This window comes from Protopterus annectens, chromosome 13.part0 (assembly GCF_019279795.1).
Source record: "Protopterus annectens isolate FY-2018-M chromosome 13.part0, PAN1.0, whole genome shotgun sequence".
NCBI classification, from domain to species: Eukaryota; Metazoa; Chordata; order Ceratodontiformes; family Protopteridae; genus Protopterus; species Protopterus annectens.
In genome coordinates this window covers 708036682-708058485 of record NC_056747.1, presented here as the reverse complement: position 1 = coordinate 708058485, position 21804 = coordinate 708036682, and the positions used below count along the sequence as shown (strand labels likewise).

The following is a 21804-nucleotide window of genomic DNA, read 5'->3' as shown; positions in this document are numbered from 1 at the left end:
TGTCTTCACCTAAATGTCCTGGAAATGAGAGCCATTTTCCTTGTTTTGTAGAACAAAAGGATTGTCTTCCTCTGGAAGTGATAGACTTACAGACGGACAGTGTAACAGTAGTCTGGTACAAAAACAAGCAAGGGGAATCTGATTTTATTTGCTTTGTTGCAAGGCCATGAGAATGTGGCAAAGAATGATGACCTTTCACTACTTTCTAACCTCAACACACACCCCTAGGAAATTCAACAGTCTAGCAGACAGGTTCAGCAGGATTCTTTTATCTAACAACTGGTCCCTGAATTCAGCAATTGCAGAGGAGATTTTCATTTGCTGGGGCACCCCCTGCTGCGACTTATTTGTGACTTTCCAGAACACCAAATGCAGCAGTTATTTTGCATACTCCTTCTTTAGGGACAATGTCTCATTGTTGACCCTCAGGATTACGTTATGCCTATCCTTCTGTTCCACTCATGACCAAGTTCATACAGAAAGCAATACTGTGCAAAGCCACTGTTATCCTCATAGCCCCTTTTTGCCCCAGACATATATGGTTTCCCCTCCTCAAACCTTACTTGAAGGAACCTACTTGCACCCTCAGTCAGCTGCCAGATCTCATTACTCACCCCTCTGAGTGTTACCCTGACATTCCCAACCTGAAGTTAACCTCTCTGTTTCTCCAGTTCCTACGATGGCAAGGGGTGCAGCTGTTCCTTCAGATGTGGTCCACATCCTCCCAACTTCTCAGAAGTCCTCCACACACAGATTATTGCAATAAGTGGAAAAGATTTTATTTGTGGGCCGAATCTGAAAGCATAGAGCCCCTTTTCAGCATCTACTGGGGATGTTCTCCATTTTATTGTCCTCGTTTAGTTCTGGTTTTAGTTTTTCTATTGTTAAGGTATAGCTAGCATCTATTTTGTCATTTTCTATTGACTTTTAAGATTTTTGTACAGAAATAACAAAAATATAAATAAACATCTTACAACAAGATGACAACACTAAAGCACTTGATTACACACAGTGACTTTGGTACATTCAAATGCAGAATCTTTTCCTCCAGTTATTTGCTCCCAATACCTTGGTTCCTTTGCCAGTTTTCTCCAGTAAATTCCAGCCTCCCTTGCCTATTGTCTGTACCCTAATTGCAGTAATCCCTATTGGCAGAATCTCCTTTCTCCATTCCAGTATTGGTTTAGCTCTTAGAATACTTTCTGCTACTTTATTATTATTATTATTCTTACAGGCCTGCATCCAAAATCCCAGTCTCTCCTTGTTCTTTTGAGTTTCCCAATTTTATCATCATCCATTTCCACTTTGAATTACAGTTTTCTGTTTGTGCTATGTACAGGAGTCTTAACTGTGTAGTTCTGAAATATCCCTTCAAACTGGGTGATCCCAATCCTCCACGTTCTACTTAAAGAATCAGTTTATCCCAGTTAACTCTTGCCATCTTCCCTTCCCAGCTAAACCCTTTCAGCTCTTTATTAATTGCTACCCACAACTTCTCCTCTGGTTGATAAAAATATGCCTGACCTGTGTACAAGACTAAAGAGACTAAAAACATTAAATGCTTGTATCTTACTGTCTGAATCCGTATAAAAATGCATCCATTTTCTCGGTTTTTGTATCATCTTTGGTTTAGTCTCTTCCCCACATATCCCTTAGCTGCCACACTAGAATCATGTTTTACTCCATACTCAAATACTTCATTTTATCATGTCCCTTTAAACATGGGTATTCCTGAACCAGTTCATGTCTGGGTACATAATTTACCACTATTGCCTGTTTTTAGCTTCATTAATTTTGTATCCTGATAATATCTGAAACTCTATCAAAATGCTCCACAACACTGTCTTTTACTGGTTTTGCCTTTTGCCAGGTATAAAATATCATCTGCAAATAAAGCCAGCTTTGCTCGATTACCATGTCAGTTATATCTTTGAATTTCCGAGTCCCTTTTTTTTTTTTTTTTTTTTAACCAATGGTTCTAAACATAATGCAAATAAAAGGGAAAGAAGACACCCCTGCCGGGTTCTTCTGATCAAGCAGAAATTATCAGAGGACCTCACCCACTTTAATTTTTGCCTCCGACCCCTCATATATTCTCCTAATCAACCTTGTAATTTTTTCAGGAAATGCAAGTGCTTCCATTTCTGCTGACAGAGTCCAAGCTTACTCATCAAATGTTTTCTCTGCATCAAGGTCCTCCCTTCAAAAATGGTATTTTCTTGCATTCTGCTTCCCTCTGGATCATCAATGTTCTGTTAATGTCAAATATTTGCCTCCCCTCCACAACACCACATTGATCCATATCTATCAGTTTTGGCAATACGTTTGCCATTCTTTTAGCCATTATAGACATGAAGACTTTATAATCATGGTTTAGTATTGAAATGGGCCTGTATGAAGTTGGATATGATGGAACTTTACCCTCTTTAGGTATTACAGCTACTACTGCTTTCTTCCAGGATGGTGGTACTTCTCATTCTCTTAAGATACTGATAAACAAAATCTTCCAGATCTTTATCAGTTGTTTTGCTCCTAGCTTCCAAACTTCCAAAGGAATATCATCTATTCCTGGAGACTTTCATGTAGATTGGTTATACATCACAATTTTTATTTCATCTCCTCCTATCCTAACAGTAATTGAGCCTCATCTACCTCTAACCTTGGCATATTTAATTCTTCCATAAACATTTCCATTTGCATCTTCTCAATTTTCACATTTTTCTGCTTTATAGACTTGCATAGAATTTTCAAAATATTTCTAATATCTCTACAGGATCTCGTTACTTTTCTTGTTATAGGCTCCCTAAGTTTGGCGACAGCCCTTCCTAATTTCTGTTGCCTGAGTTGTGCTAAAAGTTTTTGTGATCTAGTTGCTTAACAGCAATCTTTCTAAACGCATGCATATTATCTAGGTAGTCCCTGATTTTCTGCCTAGCATTCTGCAGTTTTTTCCTCTTCTTGTTCTGTGAGATTTACCCTTTTCTGCAACACTAACATTTGTCAGTCCCTCTAAATAATTTTTGTTACTTCTTAAGCAAAGCTCCCTATTTCCATCGTATTTTTAAACTCCACCTTAATTTTATCCCACTCCCTAACTATATTTTCAGAAGAAATGTCTATCCTAACAGCTCCTGAATAATCTTCTCTACCCATTCCTTAAATACCTCTCTTTCAAACAGAGAAGTGGAAATGAGCCAATGTCTCATTTTTATTTCATTACCCTGTGCTTTTATTTTAGCTATTATTGGTGCATGATCTGAAATAGTTATTGGGTGAGTATCAAGACCTTCACTACAATGTACATGTTCCTGTGAAATGCAAATTCTGTCTAGCCTAGGCCAGTTTTTATATCTTGGGGAATAATATGTAAATTCATTCGAACTCCTATTACTGAATTCACATCCTCTATGCCAAATATTTTCAAACATTTCTTCAAAAATCTACCCTCCTTTGTTACTTTTTCCCTTCTGGGCCCCCCAGACACATCTTCACTGCTGCAAATAAACATTCCAGTCCTCACCTATAAGTAATCTTCCTTGGTGAAAACTGATCATTTCTCCTAGAATTTTCTTAACCCTATTATAGCAGTTTTAGGTGGAATGTAAATACATGCCAGTGTAATCCTCCTCCCTTGCCAGTAGCCACTTAGCACTACAAATCTGCTATTATTTTATCTTCTTCTATCACTATTGGAGTTCCTCTTGCAATTAATATACGTTCTAGGCATTCTTCTGAAAAACCTTTCTTTAACAAATTCATATGTTCATTTCTTTCTAAGCATGTCTCCTATAACATAGCTATTTGCACTATACAGTTTTTAAATTCAAACAAGAAAGAGTAGTGAACTATGTTATCTGTGAGGCCATTTACATTTAAAAAGCATCATTGTGTTAAATAGTACTACCACCTTTTATTTACACCTTTTTTGTTAACTGTCTAGTTCTAGCTTTTGTGTTACATGCATAAACTGTTTGACAGGTTGAACATTTATGCAGTTGTTTCTTGTCATATCCATTTGAGGCTATATCACATCTTATAAAATGTTTTGTTTTATTGAAAGCCCTCAAATAAAAAAAAAAACAAACACACCCTCAATACCCCTTGAAAATTGACTTAATACTAACACACAAAACTATGTACACCTTCAAATATTGACTCAGACGTGAGTTAACCTATATATATAAAAAAAAAAAGGTTATTCATGCTACGACACATAGTGCAGCCTGTGCTTCTACTAAGTACTAATTGGTTTTGCCTCATCTTTATAGCTTTCCCAGATGGAAAACCCTTGAATGTTTTCAGAGAACATTAACTATCTTGGGGAAAGCCCCTGAATGCTTTTAGAGAATATTATCTCCTCGCCAAGTTCTCTTTTCCCAGCTAATCACTCTTCTCCAGACTGTAGCCAGTTTCTTTTTAGATTGTCTCCATGGAGACATGAGAACCAGGCAGACAGTTTCTCTTTACGAGATTGTTTCCATGGAAGGATGAAGACCAGCTGCAGAATTGCTACTGAGCTAACATGAATTTGCCAGAAAAAAACCTCAATGCTTAGTGTTCTTATTAATTTCCTTGCTGTCTCTCAAAGCCTGTTACCAAATCAATCTAAGGTCTTTAAACCAGTCATTCCCCCATGCAATAATGAGAAAAAGCACGTTAATTTTTCTTTTATCATGCTTTTTAACCAGGCTTTTTTTCACATTGCACTGCCTATATTTCTTAAAACTGAACAAGAAAAAGGAAAGAAAATCAGCACCTGTTTACAATCCCTATTACACGTAAAAATAACTGAAAAAAAAACTTTATAGCATGTAAATAAAACCACATGCCACAAAACGGGTACTATTTAAGAAAAACAATCTTCACTTACAGTTAACTTTCTTCCTCCTCTTCCCCTCTCCAAAGCACTATTCCAAACATTAATGACATATGCTTTATAGTCCCCCACAAAGTACAGTTACCATAAATGTAGATGTTCGAGTGTATTCACTGTTGCAATCATCACATTTGGGTTATCTGCTTGCAGTAGCCCTCGGTCGGCCTGATTATCAAAGTCTTGGGTCCTGCATCGGTTGCTGTCTCATCTTCCATGACGTCAGGTAGTCAGGGGGTATAAAGCATGCAGCCAATCCCATTACATCAGTTTTTCTTCCCCAGATGTCAGGTGCCCCCATAATGGGAAGCAATTATATACAAGGTTACACCTCCAACAAAAAAGCAAATACACCAAAAAGCTTTAAGCATAGTAAACAAGAATAGAGGTATAGTCAGTAGAAGTCAGGGGGCTGGAGGGAGGGTAACCAGGACTGCAACAGTGAATACACTTGAACATCTACATTTATGTTAAGTGTACACAGCCGTACTATGTTCTTCATGTTTCACTGTTGCAGTCATCACATTTGGGTAGATTCCCAAAGCTAAGGATGGGAGGAGGTAATTAGATAGCATTAGGACCAGCTATAAGGCCCTGCAAGACTGCAGTGGCAAAGCCAGCTCTGGATTTAGAAAAAATTGGCAGATGGTAATGCCTGGTGAAGGTTTGTACAGAACTCCAGGTAGCAGCTTCTAGGACGTCCTTGGTAGGGACCCTTCTGAGAAAAGCTGTAGAGGTAGATGCAGCCCTGGTTGAATGTGGTCTTATCCCCTGTGGGGTAGGTTTTCCATGGTGCTTATAGCAGAAATGAATGCAATGGCCTATCCACTTAGAAAAGGCTTGGATTGAAATTGCCTTCCCCTCTGCCCCTGCAGCAAATGCAACCAGCAGCTGTTCAGATTTCCTGAGAGGTTTAGTCCTGTAAAATCTAAGTTGTCTGTGCCCGTCCAAGGAGTGCAGTATTTATTCCCCTTTGTTCTGTGGATTAGAAAAGAAGGTTGGCAAATTAATGGACTGATTAAGGGCCACAATGGATAATACCTTGAGCATGAAGGAGGGATTTGTCCTGAAGGACACCCTGTCCGCATGAAAGATGATGAAAGGCTCCACTGCCATGAGGGCCTGTAATTCAGACACCCTTCTTGTTGAAGTGATGACTAGAAGGAAGGTTGTTTTCCAAGAATGGAATTTCAACTCTGCATTTGCAGGTGGCTCAAAGGGAGGTAGAGTGAGATTTTCCAAAACAAAGTTAAAGTCCCAGGCTGCAGTAAGGACTCTCCTGGGTGGTCTTAAGTTTTTGGCCCTTCTGAGGAATTGCTTCAGCAGTGGATGAGAGAAGAGGGCTGGTTCTTTATTGTAATGAGCTGAAATGGCTGAGGCATGAATTTTGATTGAGGAAAAGGAAAGGCTCTTGTGAAGCATCTCAGTTAAGTATTGAAGAATCTGAGGTGAATTGGGCGCTGCTGTGCCCATCCCCTGAGTTTGGCTCCAGGAACAGAATCTTTTCTGTTTTTCAGCATAGGATTTTCTAGTACTAGCCCTCCTTGCCTTCAGAATGACATCCATCACTTGCTTACTGAGGGATGGTAATGGACAGATCAGGTAATTAGGCAGACTGCCAGGTTCAGGGCTTGAAGCTGTGGGTGCAGAATCTGGTCCTTCTGCTGGGACAGCAGGGTAGGGGTTTGAGGCAGGTGCCATGGTGCCAGCAGTGACACACTATGCAAGAGGGGGTACCAGGGTTGGCGTGGCCAGTCTGGTGCAATCAGTATTGTCCTTGGTTTGTCCTGTTTGATCTTTAGTAGTACCTTGGAGAGGAGAGGCAGGGGGGAAAGGCATAAACGGATAGGTTTTTCCAAGTGAAGGGCAGGGCATCCACTTTCCAAGCTTGTTTGTGGGGAGTCCTTGTGCAGAATTTGCCCAATTGGTAGTTCTGGGGGAGGCAAACAGATCTATCTCGGGCTCCCCCATTTGTTTCTCAACATGTTGAATATCTTTGGTTCCAGTTTCCACTCATGTGGGTCCATGAGATTTCTGCTTAGGTCATCTGCCAGTGTATTTAACTTTCCTGGCAGGAATTGAGCCTGTAGGTGCACTTGGTAGCTCAAGGCTGTGTTCCACAGAGCCATGGCTAGTCTGCAGAGAAGGTATGAGTGGGTTCCCCCCTGCTTGTTTATGTACCACATAACAGTGGTGCTGTCCATCTTTACCAATAATTGTCCTGGAAGAATGTGGTCCTTGAAGGCTGTCAGAGCATTCTGTACAGCTAAGATTTATTTTTGATCAATATGCAGGTGCATTTGACTTGGGTTCCATTTGCCCTGAATGCACTGCCCTGCCAAGTGAGCCCCCCATGCATAGTCTGATGCTTCTGTTAGGGTTTAGGCGGCAGGGGGTAGAGTGAATAGCAGTCCTTTGTTTTGGTGGCAGGCCTCTGCCCACCAAAGGAACTCTATCTGTAGACAAGGTATGATAGGAGTCATTGATTCTAAATCCTGAGAATGTTGACACCATAGGCTTTTTAGATACCATTGTAGTTTCCTCATATGTAGTCTTGCATATGGAATTAGTAGAATGCAGGAGGCCATGAACCCCAGGGCTTGCAGTATTTTCCTTGCAGATAGCTGGGTCTTTGTGGCCAGTAGTTTGAAGTACGCTGTCAAATGAACTTGTTTCTCTGGCGTGAGGCAGGCCATCTGGAAAGTTGTATTCAAGCTTGCTTCCAGGAATACAATTTGTTGGCAGGGTACAAGATGTGATTTATTTTTGTTTATGGTGTACGCCAGAGAAGTTAGCAGTTTCTTTACAAATGCCAGATGATTTAATAGTATGTCCTGGCTTACTGCCTGAATTAGACAATCGTCCAGGTATGGGTATATCTGAATATTTCTTTGCCTGCAAAATGCAATGACTGGAGCTAGGCACTTTGCAAATACCCTGGGCACAGTAGATAAGCCAAAGGGCAATGCAGAGAACTGATAGTTCATGTAGCCTGCTCTGAAGTGTAGGTATCTTCTGCAAGATTCCCTTATTGGGATATGCAGGTAGGCTTCCTTTAATTCCAGTGTTGCCAACCAGGCATCTTTGCCTAGCATAGGAAGCAGCTGATGAAGAGTTAGCATCTTGAATTTTGAGATTACCAAAAATTTGTTTAGGATAGACAGGTCCATGATAGGACTCCAGGAATTGTCTTTTCTGGGTATCAGGAAAAGTCTTGAGTAGAAACCTTGCCTCCATTCTTCTTCTGAGACAGGCTGAATAGCCCTGATGCTTAAAAGAGAGATAACTTGCTTTTGAGCCTCTGCCTACTGATTTGGGGGTAGGTCTGCCAACCATTTGGGGTTGGTAAGGAGTGGAAGTGGAATCTGTATCCTTGGGAAACTATATTTAAAACCCATTTGTCCTGGGTAATGAGAGTTCCCAATTTTTTGCATCCAGGGCAATCTTTCCCCCTAAAGGAACAGTCAGTTGAGTAGGGCTTGGAAAGTTTAAAGTTAAGTCATTGAGACAGTTTACCACAGGGGGGAGTCTTACTACTCCCTGCTTGGAAGTGGGAGCCCCCCACTGCTTAGGCCTGTGAGCACCTTGGGACTGAAGCCTGGGTGTTCTGCTGGTTCTGGGTTTGGACTGAGAACAAACCCAGAACCAGTAGAACACCCAGGCTTCAGTCCCAAAGTACTCACAGGCCTAAGCAGTGGGGGGGGGTCCCCACTGCTTAGGCCTGTGAGTACATTGGGACTGAAGTCTGTGTGTTCTACTGGTTCTGGGTTTGGAATGAGAAGGCCTGGAAGAGGCAGGAAAGGACCAATTCTTAGAGGGCTAATGCCTACTAAATCTGGGAGGCTGTACTTGCAGGAAATCTTTAACAGTTTGCATAGATTTTGCTTTTTCCTCCATCATTTTAAGTACTACTTCTGCTTTGTTGCCAAACAGGTGGTCTTGGTTTAAGGGAGCATCCAGTAATTTAGCTTTAACATGATCTGGCAAAGATTGCTCCTTAAAGGAGTACCACACCCACAGACTCAAAAAACATGTTTAAAACATCATGGCATGATGTTTCCTACACTTTAACAGCACTCTGGGATTATTTACAGGATTTTAAATATTTTTATATGTAATTCCAGACTCTGACTACCTGGAGGCTGGCATATTGACGTGGTTTGGATAAATCAGGTTGCCATCTAGTATCCCAGAAATCATTGTTTGGCTCAAAAATGTTACATCATGCAGGCCTCCCTTTGCCTAAAGTTCCTGTCATTTCATAGATGTTGCATGCGTACAAAGTACTGAGTAAAATAGAACAGTGTAAGTAACATTCCCGGCTGCTGGATGACTACTTAAAACAGAAACAGTGCAAATGCCACAGAACACACTCAAAGTGCTGTTTACTGTTGCCTTTTTTTCTAATTTAGTTTAAATGACACTAATTTGTGAGACCATGAATTCCAGTCCATTTACTTCTCCCCTCCCCCGTAACACTTAGCTTCCCCTAGCTGTCAAAGTCCTAAGGGTAATTTGACCTGGTAATTCCATTGTTTGGTAGATCTCAGCAGGGTGCTTGACTCATGTAATTTAATCTTTGCTCTAGCATTTCCTTTGTTAGAGGAGACTTTTTTTTGCTGCACTATAGCATTGCCCTTGCTTGACTGCAATCATATCCAGTAAGGTCTTGCACCAAGGAGCTAAAGAATAAAACATTTATACTATTAACCAGTTTAGATCTTTATTAATTTAAGTGAAAAGGTATCGCTTCATGCCTCCACCTTGTTAAAAATTGAGATTTACATGTGCATAGTGTGTTTGAATGCAGTGTTTGCCTTCATATGTTTTTACTCCACTGGTTGGTTTGCAAAAAAAAAACCTTTTGCAGTGTCCCTGGATTTATCTTTGTACATACAAACCACATTGCTATATTTCTCCTTCCTTTTTCTTGTGTCCAGAAGTCACTTAAAACAAAGTAAATTTTTTATTGATTTTTTTTTTTAAATAAAGGACATCAAGGTTAACTTGCATTGAATCAGATAATGGATGCCACTGCAAAGAATCACTGTTGAAATATTTTTGCATGGACAAACTCCCTTACTAAATCTATTTGCCAGCCTCCAGTTCAATTGGTGCTATCGCTTTAATATACTGGTGTGTTTGCTCATGCCTTCCAAATATCTCCATCATTACATACCAGTTTTGCAGTGTAGTAACCACCCGACATGCCCATACACCTTTAGCCATCAATATGCAGCTACTCCTGTTCATGTGAGTATGTGAATTCATATTCAGACTTAAGGTGTGGAAGCTGCACTGAATAATTCTAGGTGCTTGTTCAGGTTTCACATGGTGCTTGCTTAGAGCTACTCTCATGTTAAGCCACTATGAATATGTTGCACTGCCACCTCTGATACCAGGGTAATGTTTTAATCTTTCTATTCCCGCACTACACACTAGCAGTATCTGGTGCAAATACAACAGAGAAGTATGCAAGCGATACACCACCTAAGCATCATTTGCCTTACAGAATGTACAAGTATGCATACCAAATTTGTGTTTCCAAACATCAGTGTTACTACACTACTACTGAATAAAATGAACAGCACTCAGGCTGGGGGAAGGACAAGGGAGCCATGATATCACAGAATGGGTGGGTCTTATTATTTTAGTTAGAATCAGATGACAGCTGTGGTGATGTCACTTTGGGGGAGGGAACTGATTAAAAAAAAAGTGCCTGCACTGCCTGGCCTCGATGATGTCAGTAATTAGGTGACTCCAGCAAGCTTTATTCAAACGTGAGAGAATCATTTTGTAAGTGAAACCATCACAGTATGAGAAGGTAGGCTTCTGTTACAGAAGTAAGGGGAATTATAAAAATTGTAAATGCTTTATTGTTTTTGCTTTACAGAGGACAATGTAAATAGGGAGGAAAAGGGCCGTGAAGTTGAGGAATACATTAGAGAAACCTGCTGTACTCTAAGCCAAGCATGCCTTCTAAGTACAGACCCAGTGACAGCAGCCCTGCAAGATGCCTCTAATGAATCAAAACCACATTTGCAAAGTGTGTTTTTCAACTTGTTTAGCAGAATGCATTAAATCCTGTAATTATTTTCAGCACAGTCAGGAATCAACATCATTTTCTGTTTAAGCAATCCAGTAATATGCTGCTGATACTTTAACATATGAAACTGACAGTTTAAAGCCCTAATGGCCAAAGTTGCAGAAGTGTATAACTTCTTACCCCATCTATCCAGCGCCCTGGAATCTCTATCAGAGAGGGGAGGATTTTTGGCAGTAGTAGCCTTAATGCTCTTGAGTCCCTGTGAAATGGTCTCAGGATCCTGGAACTTGTGAGAGTCAGGTATCCTGTAATACCTATCAGGTTTTCTGGGAGCAGGAGCTAAAGTATCAGGGGCCAGGCTAGATTCCAAGAAGGCATCTACAATGTCTAGTACAGGAGGGATAGCTAAAGGCCTGTGTTGAGGCAGGAGTAAGAATTCCCTAAGCCTCTTTTTAGAGTCAGAGTAATCCTGGCTTTCCCAGTGGAAATGCTCCCTAAGAGTATGCAAGGTTTCACCAAAAGAGAAATCCTCTGGAGGGGAAGCAGAGGGAATGGAGTCCTCTGCATCAGAATCCTCACAGGTAGATGAGAGCAAATCCTGGTCATCAGAGAAAACAGAAATTTCAGAATCCTGATCAGAAGAATCAGAAGGAAAATCAGTCCTAGGTCTCTTAGAGGGGGAAGGGTGGCTTCCCCTGATTAGAGTAATAAGGCCTTCAGCCATTCTTATCATTTGTTTTTTAGGCATAGGGGCCTGACCATGTGGTCTGGGCGTTGGCTTTCCAGACATGGATTGAGTTTTAGGCCTTGAAGAAGAAGATGGCGTTGGTTTAATATGCAAGTCAGTAGGCCTGAATACACCCTCAGAAGCCGGTGTCTGCACAGCAGCTCCGGACCCATCCAAGGTAGAGACATCCACAGGTTCAACAGTCGAAGCATCTCACGGCATACTGGACTCCGAATGGGTCTCAGTAGAGGCCTGCAAATCTGTAGTAGTGGGTATATCAGGGGCTGCGAATGTGCCTCACTGAGTACCAGTGAACTAGTGACTAGCTTAGGAGAAGCGTCAACAATAGCTTTGGACCTATGCGGTCTGTCTTGGTCTTTATCTTTATGTTTTTTTGGGATGTTAGTAGTCGGGTGGGCTTACCGAAGCCATTTCTGGATAATTGAACTGAGTACCAAAATATTTGGATGCGTAAATGAACCGGCGATGAGTAGTACGAGTTTTGAATAAGGCACAAAACTGACAGTGAAGTACGTTGTGGTCCGGGCCTAAGCCAAGGAATGCAGTACAAATGAAAATCTTTGAGGTACTTGCTTTCCACAAGAAATACAATTGTTAACTTTTACAGACATCGGTTTAGAGCAGGAAAAAGGATCCCCAATGGGGTAACTTAGCGTAGTTGAAGATTTCGGATCTGAAACTCAAAAACGAAAATTTCAGGAGTCGGCCGACCGGCACTTGCGAACTGCTTCTGCTTCGGGCACCGCACGGCAAGAAAGACTGATGTAATGGCATCAGCTGCATGCTTTATACCCCTGACTACCTGACGTCATGGAAGATGAGACAGCAATTGACGCAGGACCCAAGACTTTGATAATCAGGCCGGCTGAGGGCTACTGCAAGCAGATAACCCAAATGTGATGACTGCAACAGGAAACATGAAGAACATCAACAAATTCTGAAAAAGTCCAACATTTCCAGATTTTCTTGTTCTGTCAATTTACAAATATAAATATTGCACTGTAATCCCATATTAAGTCACTGGTTTTATTACTGCTCATCTCAGAAATCTTGTCTCTGCTTCATTTCCAATGTACTCTTGATTCTTCTAGTCAACGCTCGTGATTCCTTCTTTCTCTCCAACATTTTCCGTTGAAAAATTTGAAAAGGTTTCACAGATACAGTCCCTCTATGGTCTTTATTACCAGAAGAACAAGAAGCAGAATCTCCTCCTGTTTCACAGCTTACTTTTTGTTGGACAAACTTTTGTATTTCGTCCTTAGCATGCACTTCATCAAAAACAATTTTATCCTCCAGGGAAGAATACCCTGAAGACAGCTGAGTACAGCAGTTTGAACCTTACACCTATATCTCGACATTCCTTGAATAGCGGAATAAATTTGCTCCTCTTCTGTCTGGTGTACAATGAGTAATCATTCTCCACAAATACTCTGCTGTCTCCCACTTTTAGTACTTTGTCCTTCTGCCACAGTTTTGACAGAATCAACTTCTGCTGGTAGGATTGTATCTTTACTATTAAAGATCTAGGCTGCTTTCTTATAGCCAGGTTTGGAGCATGCACATGATATGCCCTTTCAACTAACAACTCCTGCTATTACTCGGTATTTTATCCTGACTAGATGAGCGACAATAACTATGAGAGTCAATCAATAAGAGGAGGATAGAAAAGATTGGGAAGACAAACTGCAAAGGTAATTTGCAACAGAATAATGGGAGGACATATGTAGGGGCTGCTAAGCATGCAACAAAATGTAGAAGGTTTAGGTTTTTTGCTTGGAAGTGTTTGTGTAGGTATTGTTATACCTTAAGCAGACTTCATAAAATTTTTGCTCAGGTAGATAGCAAATGTTGGAGCTGTGATAGGGAAGAAAGTAGTAACTGGGCACATGCGTTTTAAGAGTGTAATGAGTTAGCATATTTTAAACATTCCCTACAGAATACTCTGTCAGAAATATTGAGTGAGAAAAATGGCTGTAACTACGCATATGATTTTTTGAGCAGGGAGACAAGATCTGAATTGCCTAGCGGGCTGCCAAAAAAGCAATCACTAGAAAATGGAAATCAAAGTCTAAACCAAACGTATTTATGGTACTGAATATTATAAGAAACAGAAGAACTAGAAGAGGGAGTGATCTTTGGAAAAGGAAATCAGAAAATTACTTAGAAATAAATGGAAATCATGAACAATACATGCAGAATAATGTTCAGGAGGAGGGGTGAGGTTTAAAGGAAGGTAGGAACTCAGCAATTTATGTTATGTTGGACTGATGGCAATTACAAACAAACAAAAAAAGAGATGGGCTGTATAATGTGTGAAAATGGAAAAATGTTAATATTGTTTGTTTTCTTTTCAGTTAAGGTTCTCGTCTATGTCATGTGTGATAATTTAATAAATATGTTTAAGAGAAAAAAGCAACCCAGGCCTGTAGAGCTGGTATGAATGAATTCCCTTGAGGTTTTCTGGCTCCCAGATATCCCTCAGAATCTGCACTACATAAATAAATCAGTGACAAAAGTAACTTGATACTGATATGTCTGCTGTTCCAGTTCTATGAACTCCATTTGCTTTGGACTTTTAGGGCCATGTGTGAGCTCTCCAGGTTGTCTATCATATCTGCTGCCAGAGTTTGGTTTCTATATGGGGAGATCAAAGGGCATCACTGGACTGCTCAACATCTGGTTTGCTCACAAACCAGATTCTTTATAGATAGCAGGGATAACTGGCAATTCCTGTTTCAGCAGATGCAGAAATTGCTGACACAAAGTCCTTAAATAGGAATGGATTTTTTCATGTCAATTTTGGCCAGGGAAAATATGAGTATGGAGTCAGACATGCACTCTATGGTTTTTAGCATTTCTACAACCATCATACAAGGCCTTGCTGTCTTTTTTTTTCAAAGGGGAGCTTGAAAGGCTAGTCTCCACTAAAGAAAAAATAATCCACTCTGTTTGGTATCCAACACTGTCTAGAGAAAGGTCTTCTAATACTACTCAAGCAAAACTGCACTGCCAACTCTTGGTTCAGTTTTTAGGAGACTGTAGAAATGACCAGACTGGACAGGCAGAATGTGTTGTATCACAGAGCTGTGGTCAGTTTTCCTGGGAGGCAATGCCAGGCAGAGCTAGACATGGATGCCTTTGATCCGCAGACAAAAACTGGAATGAAGCATTTGGTTAATACCCTGGGGAGAACCAGGGAGCCCAAAGGACAAGAAAGTGAACTTAAAAAACAGATTTCTAGATAGGAAATTGATGAATCTCCTGTGACAGTTAAGTGTCCTTCATGTTCAGAGTGACAATAAGAGTTAGTCACAACTGCAGGGAACAGACTCTTCAAGGACAGCACCTTGAACTTTTATAATCAGGAATTTAACTTTGGAAATCTAGTACATGTCACCAAGATCCATCCTTCCTGAGAACCAGAATGGTCTGGGATACAACCTTCTGCATAAGAATAACATGAAAGATACTGGATGGCTGCTCACACAGACTCACACTTGACAGGCTACGTAACATAGTATTTTACATATGTACGTACATAGCTCGGTTGCTCAATGCCACTGCAGGCCAAATTTGTGACAGTGGTGTAGTGGCCTGATGCAGACTCAGTGGGCATAATGTGGGCATCTGCAATTAAAATCCCCAATCAAGTCTACCTAGCAACCCATACAAGAAAAATTATTTAAATTTCCAGAATGTTGGCTAAGAGTATCTGTATTGCAGGGCTTTTGCTGTACAGCGAGTATACTCAGCGTAACAGAACCCACAGAATATATATACACACAGCAATACAGGCACCTGGAGTGTACAGTGCCATGTCAATATAAAAAGCATGTGTTTCACTCAGTCGATGTGCAGGTAGTAAATGACAGTAAATGTACATTCAGTGTGAATGCTAAAATCTAGGCAGTTCCATTGACACCACTATCTAGTTGGAGTGTGCACCACAGCATATCAAAGTACAATACAGCACACACTAACAAATCTACCTCATCACTGGGTGTATTTGCCCATCTAAAAATGTGCTGTTTTTTGCATGAACATCTCTTATTATGCACTGCAGTAAGATTGGCAGAAGGCATGCAACACAGTCCTGGTAATTTGCATGCTGCAAATTTTGATAGTGACACACTGGTCATGGTTACAGTAAACTTAAGTTGGACTAATCACACGATGAAAACATGTTTTTTTACCTTAATGCCAGAGAGTCATGATTCACACCAGTGAAAATTGTTTAGACTTCTCAACAGATACAGGATACATAAATACTTAAGTCAGGTATCTGCAGACAATGTGTATTGGCATGCACAGCTCATGATGAAGGATCCTTATATGTAAGCACATTTCTAAAAGCTTGTGTTCTGCCCTACAGAACGCTCCACAGTGCAACAACCAACCTATCAGCAGCAGCACACTGTCATCCCCACGTAAACAAACCAATACAGAACAACAGTGACAAAACATAGCTACACTGACACACTGTACACTACAGTACTTTATTGTGTAAGGTTCAGACAAGGAAGGTATTATTCACTGCCCTACAAACTGTACTAGCCTTGGTCAGACAAACAGCTTTAGTGCTAACCACCACAAGTCTATGGACACCATCCTTGCAGCCCAATGACAAACCTCCTCTTTATGGTGACACAAAGGTGAATCATGCATGAGCAGTTGTGCTGAAGAATCTGAAAATGTACTTCTACCAATGTTGCTGATCTCTGGGCTATGCTCACACATCAAGTAAGGTGCTATTATTCATACATTTCATCTCCACACTTGTAAGTGGCCTATGAATGTTTGTTTCCCTATATACCTACATGCAAATGCACATGTGCATACACACACAAGTACCTTTTATAACTACAATATTTAGACATGTATAATAACAAAAGTGGTACACAGACAGTACCTGGAATGCAAAGTACATGCTGGGTGGTCCTGGACCTATAGCAAATATACACATCTCACTGTGTGTGACAGACCGTAGCTCTGCCTATGTGGAGTTGGAGGCAGTGTGTGTTGTCTATGATATACATGTTGGTTGCCCCATTACAAAATATCAACCACTGCACTGCACAGTTGCCAATTCATAATGAGCATTGTGGAATGCATCACTACAAGTTTGAACTGATATGACACATTTTTAATACATTTTTTTATAAATCTGATACTGGTGGTGATTAAATTTGTTGGTAGGTTTTCACTCACATTGAAAAAGTTTGGTGTCACTAGACAAAGCACTTACAATTTCTGTATTCTTTGTGACATTGCTTTTAGGATTTAACATTTTACACATACAGAGCTTACCTGTTAGATTATGTTCACAGTTTCTTAACTTGCTAAGTGTATGTAAAATTTTTTAAAACTGCAAATAATCCACCATCTTTTATACACAGTTTACCTGGTGGACTATGTTAACAGTTTCTGAATTTGCTAAGTGTGTGCATTCCTTTTTAAAAACTGCAAACAGTATATTTTATCTTTTAAATTTCCATTTCTTTAGATGTAGTGTACTGTCAAGTACTATTTATCATTCATTAAGTAGAGCTTAAGTTTTGCATTTTTACACAGTGACTTTAAATTTGGAGGCAATTGGTTAATTGAGGAAATAAAGGATCTATAAAAAACAAACTTTGTAATCATGTTTCTGAAGACGTCACAAGTACTAGGGACGAAAGCACGTGACCTGGCTTATGTTTTTACTATTGGTGTTTCTCCAAATAAATGTGTGGTACCTAGAACAAGATTTGTAAGTTGGATTTTTGCCCATTTGCCAAGATTTGTGACTATTTTTGCACTTTTTTTTTTTAACTGGATTTGGGCCTGTCTGCTAAGACTAACAACTCCCTTCTGATCCTGGGGCTGTGTCACTATGTGAGGCTGTTTGCTTTGCTGATATTTTTATGCTTCATGTTTCCACACTGTCTTCCTGTTGACATATATTTAGTTTTATTGACCAGGACAGTTCAATTGGGCAAGAAAAGGCGCGTTTCAGAATTCGCCAAGAGAGAAAAGCTGAGGGGGTGTGGGGACTTGCCTACCCATAATAGGGAATGTAGGAGGGATTGCACTACAAAAAAAACTTTGAAGGAGAACAGCAATGTTCAGTGTTTACTGTTCTGTATTTTTTTTGGTTTAGGGGCTTTAAGTTAGGGTATGTCATATTTCTAGGGTTTCCTAAAATATAAAACCCTAGAAATACACTACAGTTAACATGACTAAACATTTTTACAATTTCAACCAGAGAAAAAACCAGTCAAAATCACCAAAAGCATTTGATAGAAAAAGGAAAATTCATCTTTTGGTTTAAATGTCAACAACATTGAACATTACTTCTATAGAAATGTGGTGAACTGAACTGCCAAAACCATTGTAATGACTACATTTAAAAACCAAAACGGAAAAAAGTAATTCAAAAAGGAAAAATTATGATCAGTATGTGAAGCAGAAAAAGCAGAAACACAGCAAGTCACCATTATAACACCAGGCAACCAAAACAACAATTATACAATAACCGCTCATTGCCAAACACATGCACACTGACTGGACAGACCAATAAGTGTACCCATTGTAAATCGAGCATATACCAATAGAAAAAAGTCTGGCTGCTGAAATACCTTTGAGCGGACAGACTTTTCTATTGGCATATGCTTACAGGACAGAGCAAAATACAAGAAAAATCAGACACATTAACGCAACTCTAAAGAAACAGAAACATACCTGATTTTCCCTATATTTCTGTGCTGCCCCTCCTAAAATCTCAACAGACTCTCATACCTCTCAGTTGTCCATTTTTTGCAGAATATAAAGCATTTTTGCTTCAGTTTTGGTCTGTCCCTCATAAAAAATTTATTTTTCTGGCAAGCCACTGAGGACTGAAATCATTAAATAAGTTTAAAAGAACAATATTTAAAATCTGTCCTTGTTTTTGGACCTTTGTCATGCCATTATTTTGGACTTTGTCCAGAGTTCTTGCATTAACAGTACGAAGGGCCAGAAATAAACAAATAAATAAATAAATAAATTAAAAAAAAATGAATACAGCAACAGAAATTTACATTTCTCTGTCACTTCTTCTGCACTGCACTGATATACTGTGAAGCGTTGGAACCCAAGTCACATACACATGCTCAGTAAACTGGTAAACAAGGGATAATGTGGAGGAAACACTACAGCACCCTTATACAATGACATTATTTAATTTACTTTAAACTGTTAGCTTTATTTAACACTCCAATACCCGATTGTGTTACAGGATTGAAATATCTGCTATTATGCAGCATTCGAGCAATTGCAAGAAAAGTTATAATAAGAAACAAAGGATGAATTTACTCCCTCCTTCAAATAATTTTTGAACATTGCAACTGAAGTTTGTCAACTGGAACTTACTACTATTAAGTCCGGGTCTACCAGAATCACCAAGTGCAATTCATGGAAAAGTGTAAAAGAACTATTAAACTACCAAATAATTAATACTCACGGGACATTGTTAAATCATTGAAACCTTTAGAATGTTTTTATTTAGTAGACACTATTGTAAATAGTTCTTTGTTCTGTTTTTGAAATGGTTGCATTATTTATTTTTCTTTCTAGTTTGTCAAATATGTCTTTAATACTAAATGTTATTTTTTTTCCTTTAAAATTTAATAAAAAAATTAAAGAAAGGTAAACAATTTCTTAAATAATTTCATTGCATAATAACAATAATCCAGTCCTGTGTAAAGGTATGCCAGCCATGGGTAAATACTGATATACTCAAACACAGTCAGATTATTGCTTTAATAATCTATAGTTACTATATTAAAGTTTAAAAACCTGTTCAAAAAGGTGGACATTTTTATGATGGCCTATGTTTAATGATAAGGCTGATAAAGTGAAAAAAAAATTATTCTGAAACAAAGCCAGTAAGAGCATCTTCTTGAAAGCTTGCTGTGACTTTGAATATTTTTATAAGTAGCTGTATACATCTGTATTCTACTAAATTGCTATCAATGCTTCGGTTTGCTTTATGCTCGCTGTATTTTGCACCTTTCGTCTCATCTCTTTATAATTATAATTGTACAGGTCTACTGTAAATTGTTACTTTGCCTAGGGAGAGATTGAAATGGATCAGCTGTGATCAGTGCTCTTCCCTGGGTAACAAATTCAATTAACTGGATCTAGTTTGTTTAATACACATTGCTTATGCAATCAATTACAGATCAGTGAGTAAATACCATTACTTATCACTGTAGATGGAAAATGTATTTTGCCATCTGGGGTGCCTACTGAGGGGCTTTAATATCCATCCAGTTGCTGTGACAACAGTGCACTGACATCATCTGAATGGGTGGTTCTGGTTAAAAATCACACAGGTTGTAGTGAAATGGGAAAGGGTATCGTATATATAGTCACTGACTTTAGCAAGACCATGCAACTGGAGGTGGTGGTGGTAAATAAGTTTCTTCTTACTTTAAAGGTTGTCTGATTTCAGACTGACTAAATTTAGAAATGCAGAGGCTGCTGCTCCTCACAGTGGGGATGGGGGTGAACTCTCACCCCCCCAAAAGTAATACTGTTACAGATGACTTTATATACGACATGTGTTACTGACATTAACAGTTTCAATGATTTCTGATGAAATGTTCAACACTGCAAAGCTTAATCATAAGGAAGAGCCAGGGACTTTAATAGTAAGCAACAGTAATAATATAAGCAACAGAAGAAAGATACTCCCTGGGAAAAGACCCTATATAACAGTCCTCTTAGTCACTAGAATTAGGATTTAAATTATGAACGGAGTTGGTGAACTGGTCAAAGGACCCTTTTTCAGGCACATGACAGGTCAAAAGACAACAGTAAATGCAATACAAACATGCACTTTTTTTTCCCCCAAACAAGTTGCATGCTTTTGGGATATGGGAGAAGACAAGTAACCAAGAAAATGCAGACACAAGGAGGAATATGCAAATTCCACACAGGCAGTGGCTGAAGTCAGGACTGATGCCACCCCCCCACCCCAGCCCACCAAAACCCTGGAGCTGTGAGGCACAGACTAACTACTGAGACACCATCCTTTTCCAATCAGTGCTAATGCTGCAGACAGTCCAGACTTGTAAACTTTTCTTTCCCAAATCTAGCAGGGCATGGTTAGACCTAGCTCTCGTGCTCTGGTACCCTTATTCAAACACAGATATATTAGACTCATGTTTGTTGACATACTCATTCGGGCAAACAGAAATCATACTTTCAAAAGTTTGACACTTCAGTAAGGCACACACAAACTTCACTCTAGTGTTTTCCAACCCAGGCAGTTAAACATCTTCCATCCAACCTATGCAGTTTCAACAAGCTACACTTCCTCCTATGCAATTTAATCACTATGGGAACTAAATTGGTTTGAACACTCCAACCAGCTAACACATAACCAACTATCTACTATACATAACTTAATTTATAAACCTACTGCTTGCCACGGCCTGGGTAAACTTGTCATGCACTACATACCAAGCAGATCACTCAGATCAGAAAACAAAAACCTGATAGAAATCTCCAAACCTTCTAATCTACCAGGTCAGTGTCTTTATTCTTGCTCTGTTTCTAAACTATGGAATTCTTTCCCATCAACCACCAGATCAACCCCCAGCCTGCTACTCTTTAAAGCCTATATAAAATCGCACCTAAATAAGTCTTGGTTCTGCACATGCTTAACTCCAGGTTAATCCCCCTCTACCTCTGCTTCCTCTGCTCCACCTTCCTTGTTCTCTGCAGTGTCTCTTACCCCCCCCCCCCGTAGATCTATGAGACGTCACCAAGATTTCTCCCCCCAACCTTACACTGCATTCTTGTTTGTCTCTCTAAACCCCTCTAAATGTATAACTTTGCAAAACGTCTATGCTATTTTTTCCCTTCATAAGTAAAGCTAGTTATATAATCAACTGTAAACCTATTCTCATGTTAACAAGATGTTGAGGACATCAACTATTATCTTCTTAAGTAATCTACTGTAACTACATTGTAATATTTTAGAAGTTAAAATGTATACTTAAAAAGTCAAATTTTAAGCAAAACTCTAAGCAACTAGCCATTTTTCAACTCTAATCTACTTATAATGTATTGTATAAAGTCTTAACTAACATTATTTGTTGTACATATTGT

The 21804-nt window shown here is 39.5% G+C and overlaps 1 protein-coding gene across 1 annotated transcript in view; it reads right to left on the bottom strand.

The window, feature by feature from the left end:
- The window catches only part of PIGS (phosphatidylinositol glycan anchor biosynthesis class S), a gene marked incomplete in the record, with an annotated part of 953935 nt that overhangs the window by 54968 nt on the left and 877163 nt on the right, over positions 1-21804 (bottom strand).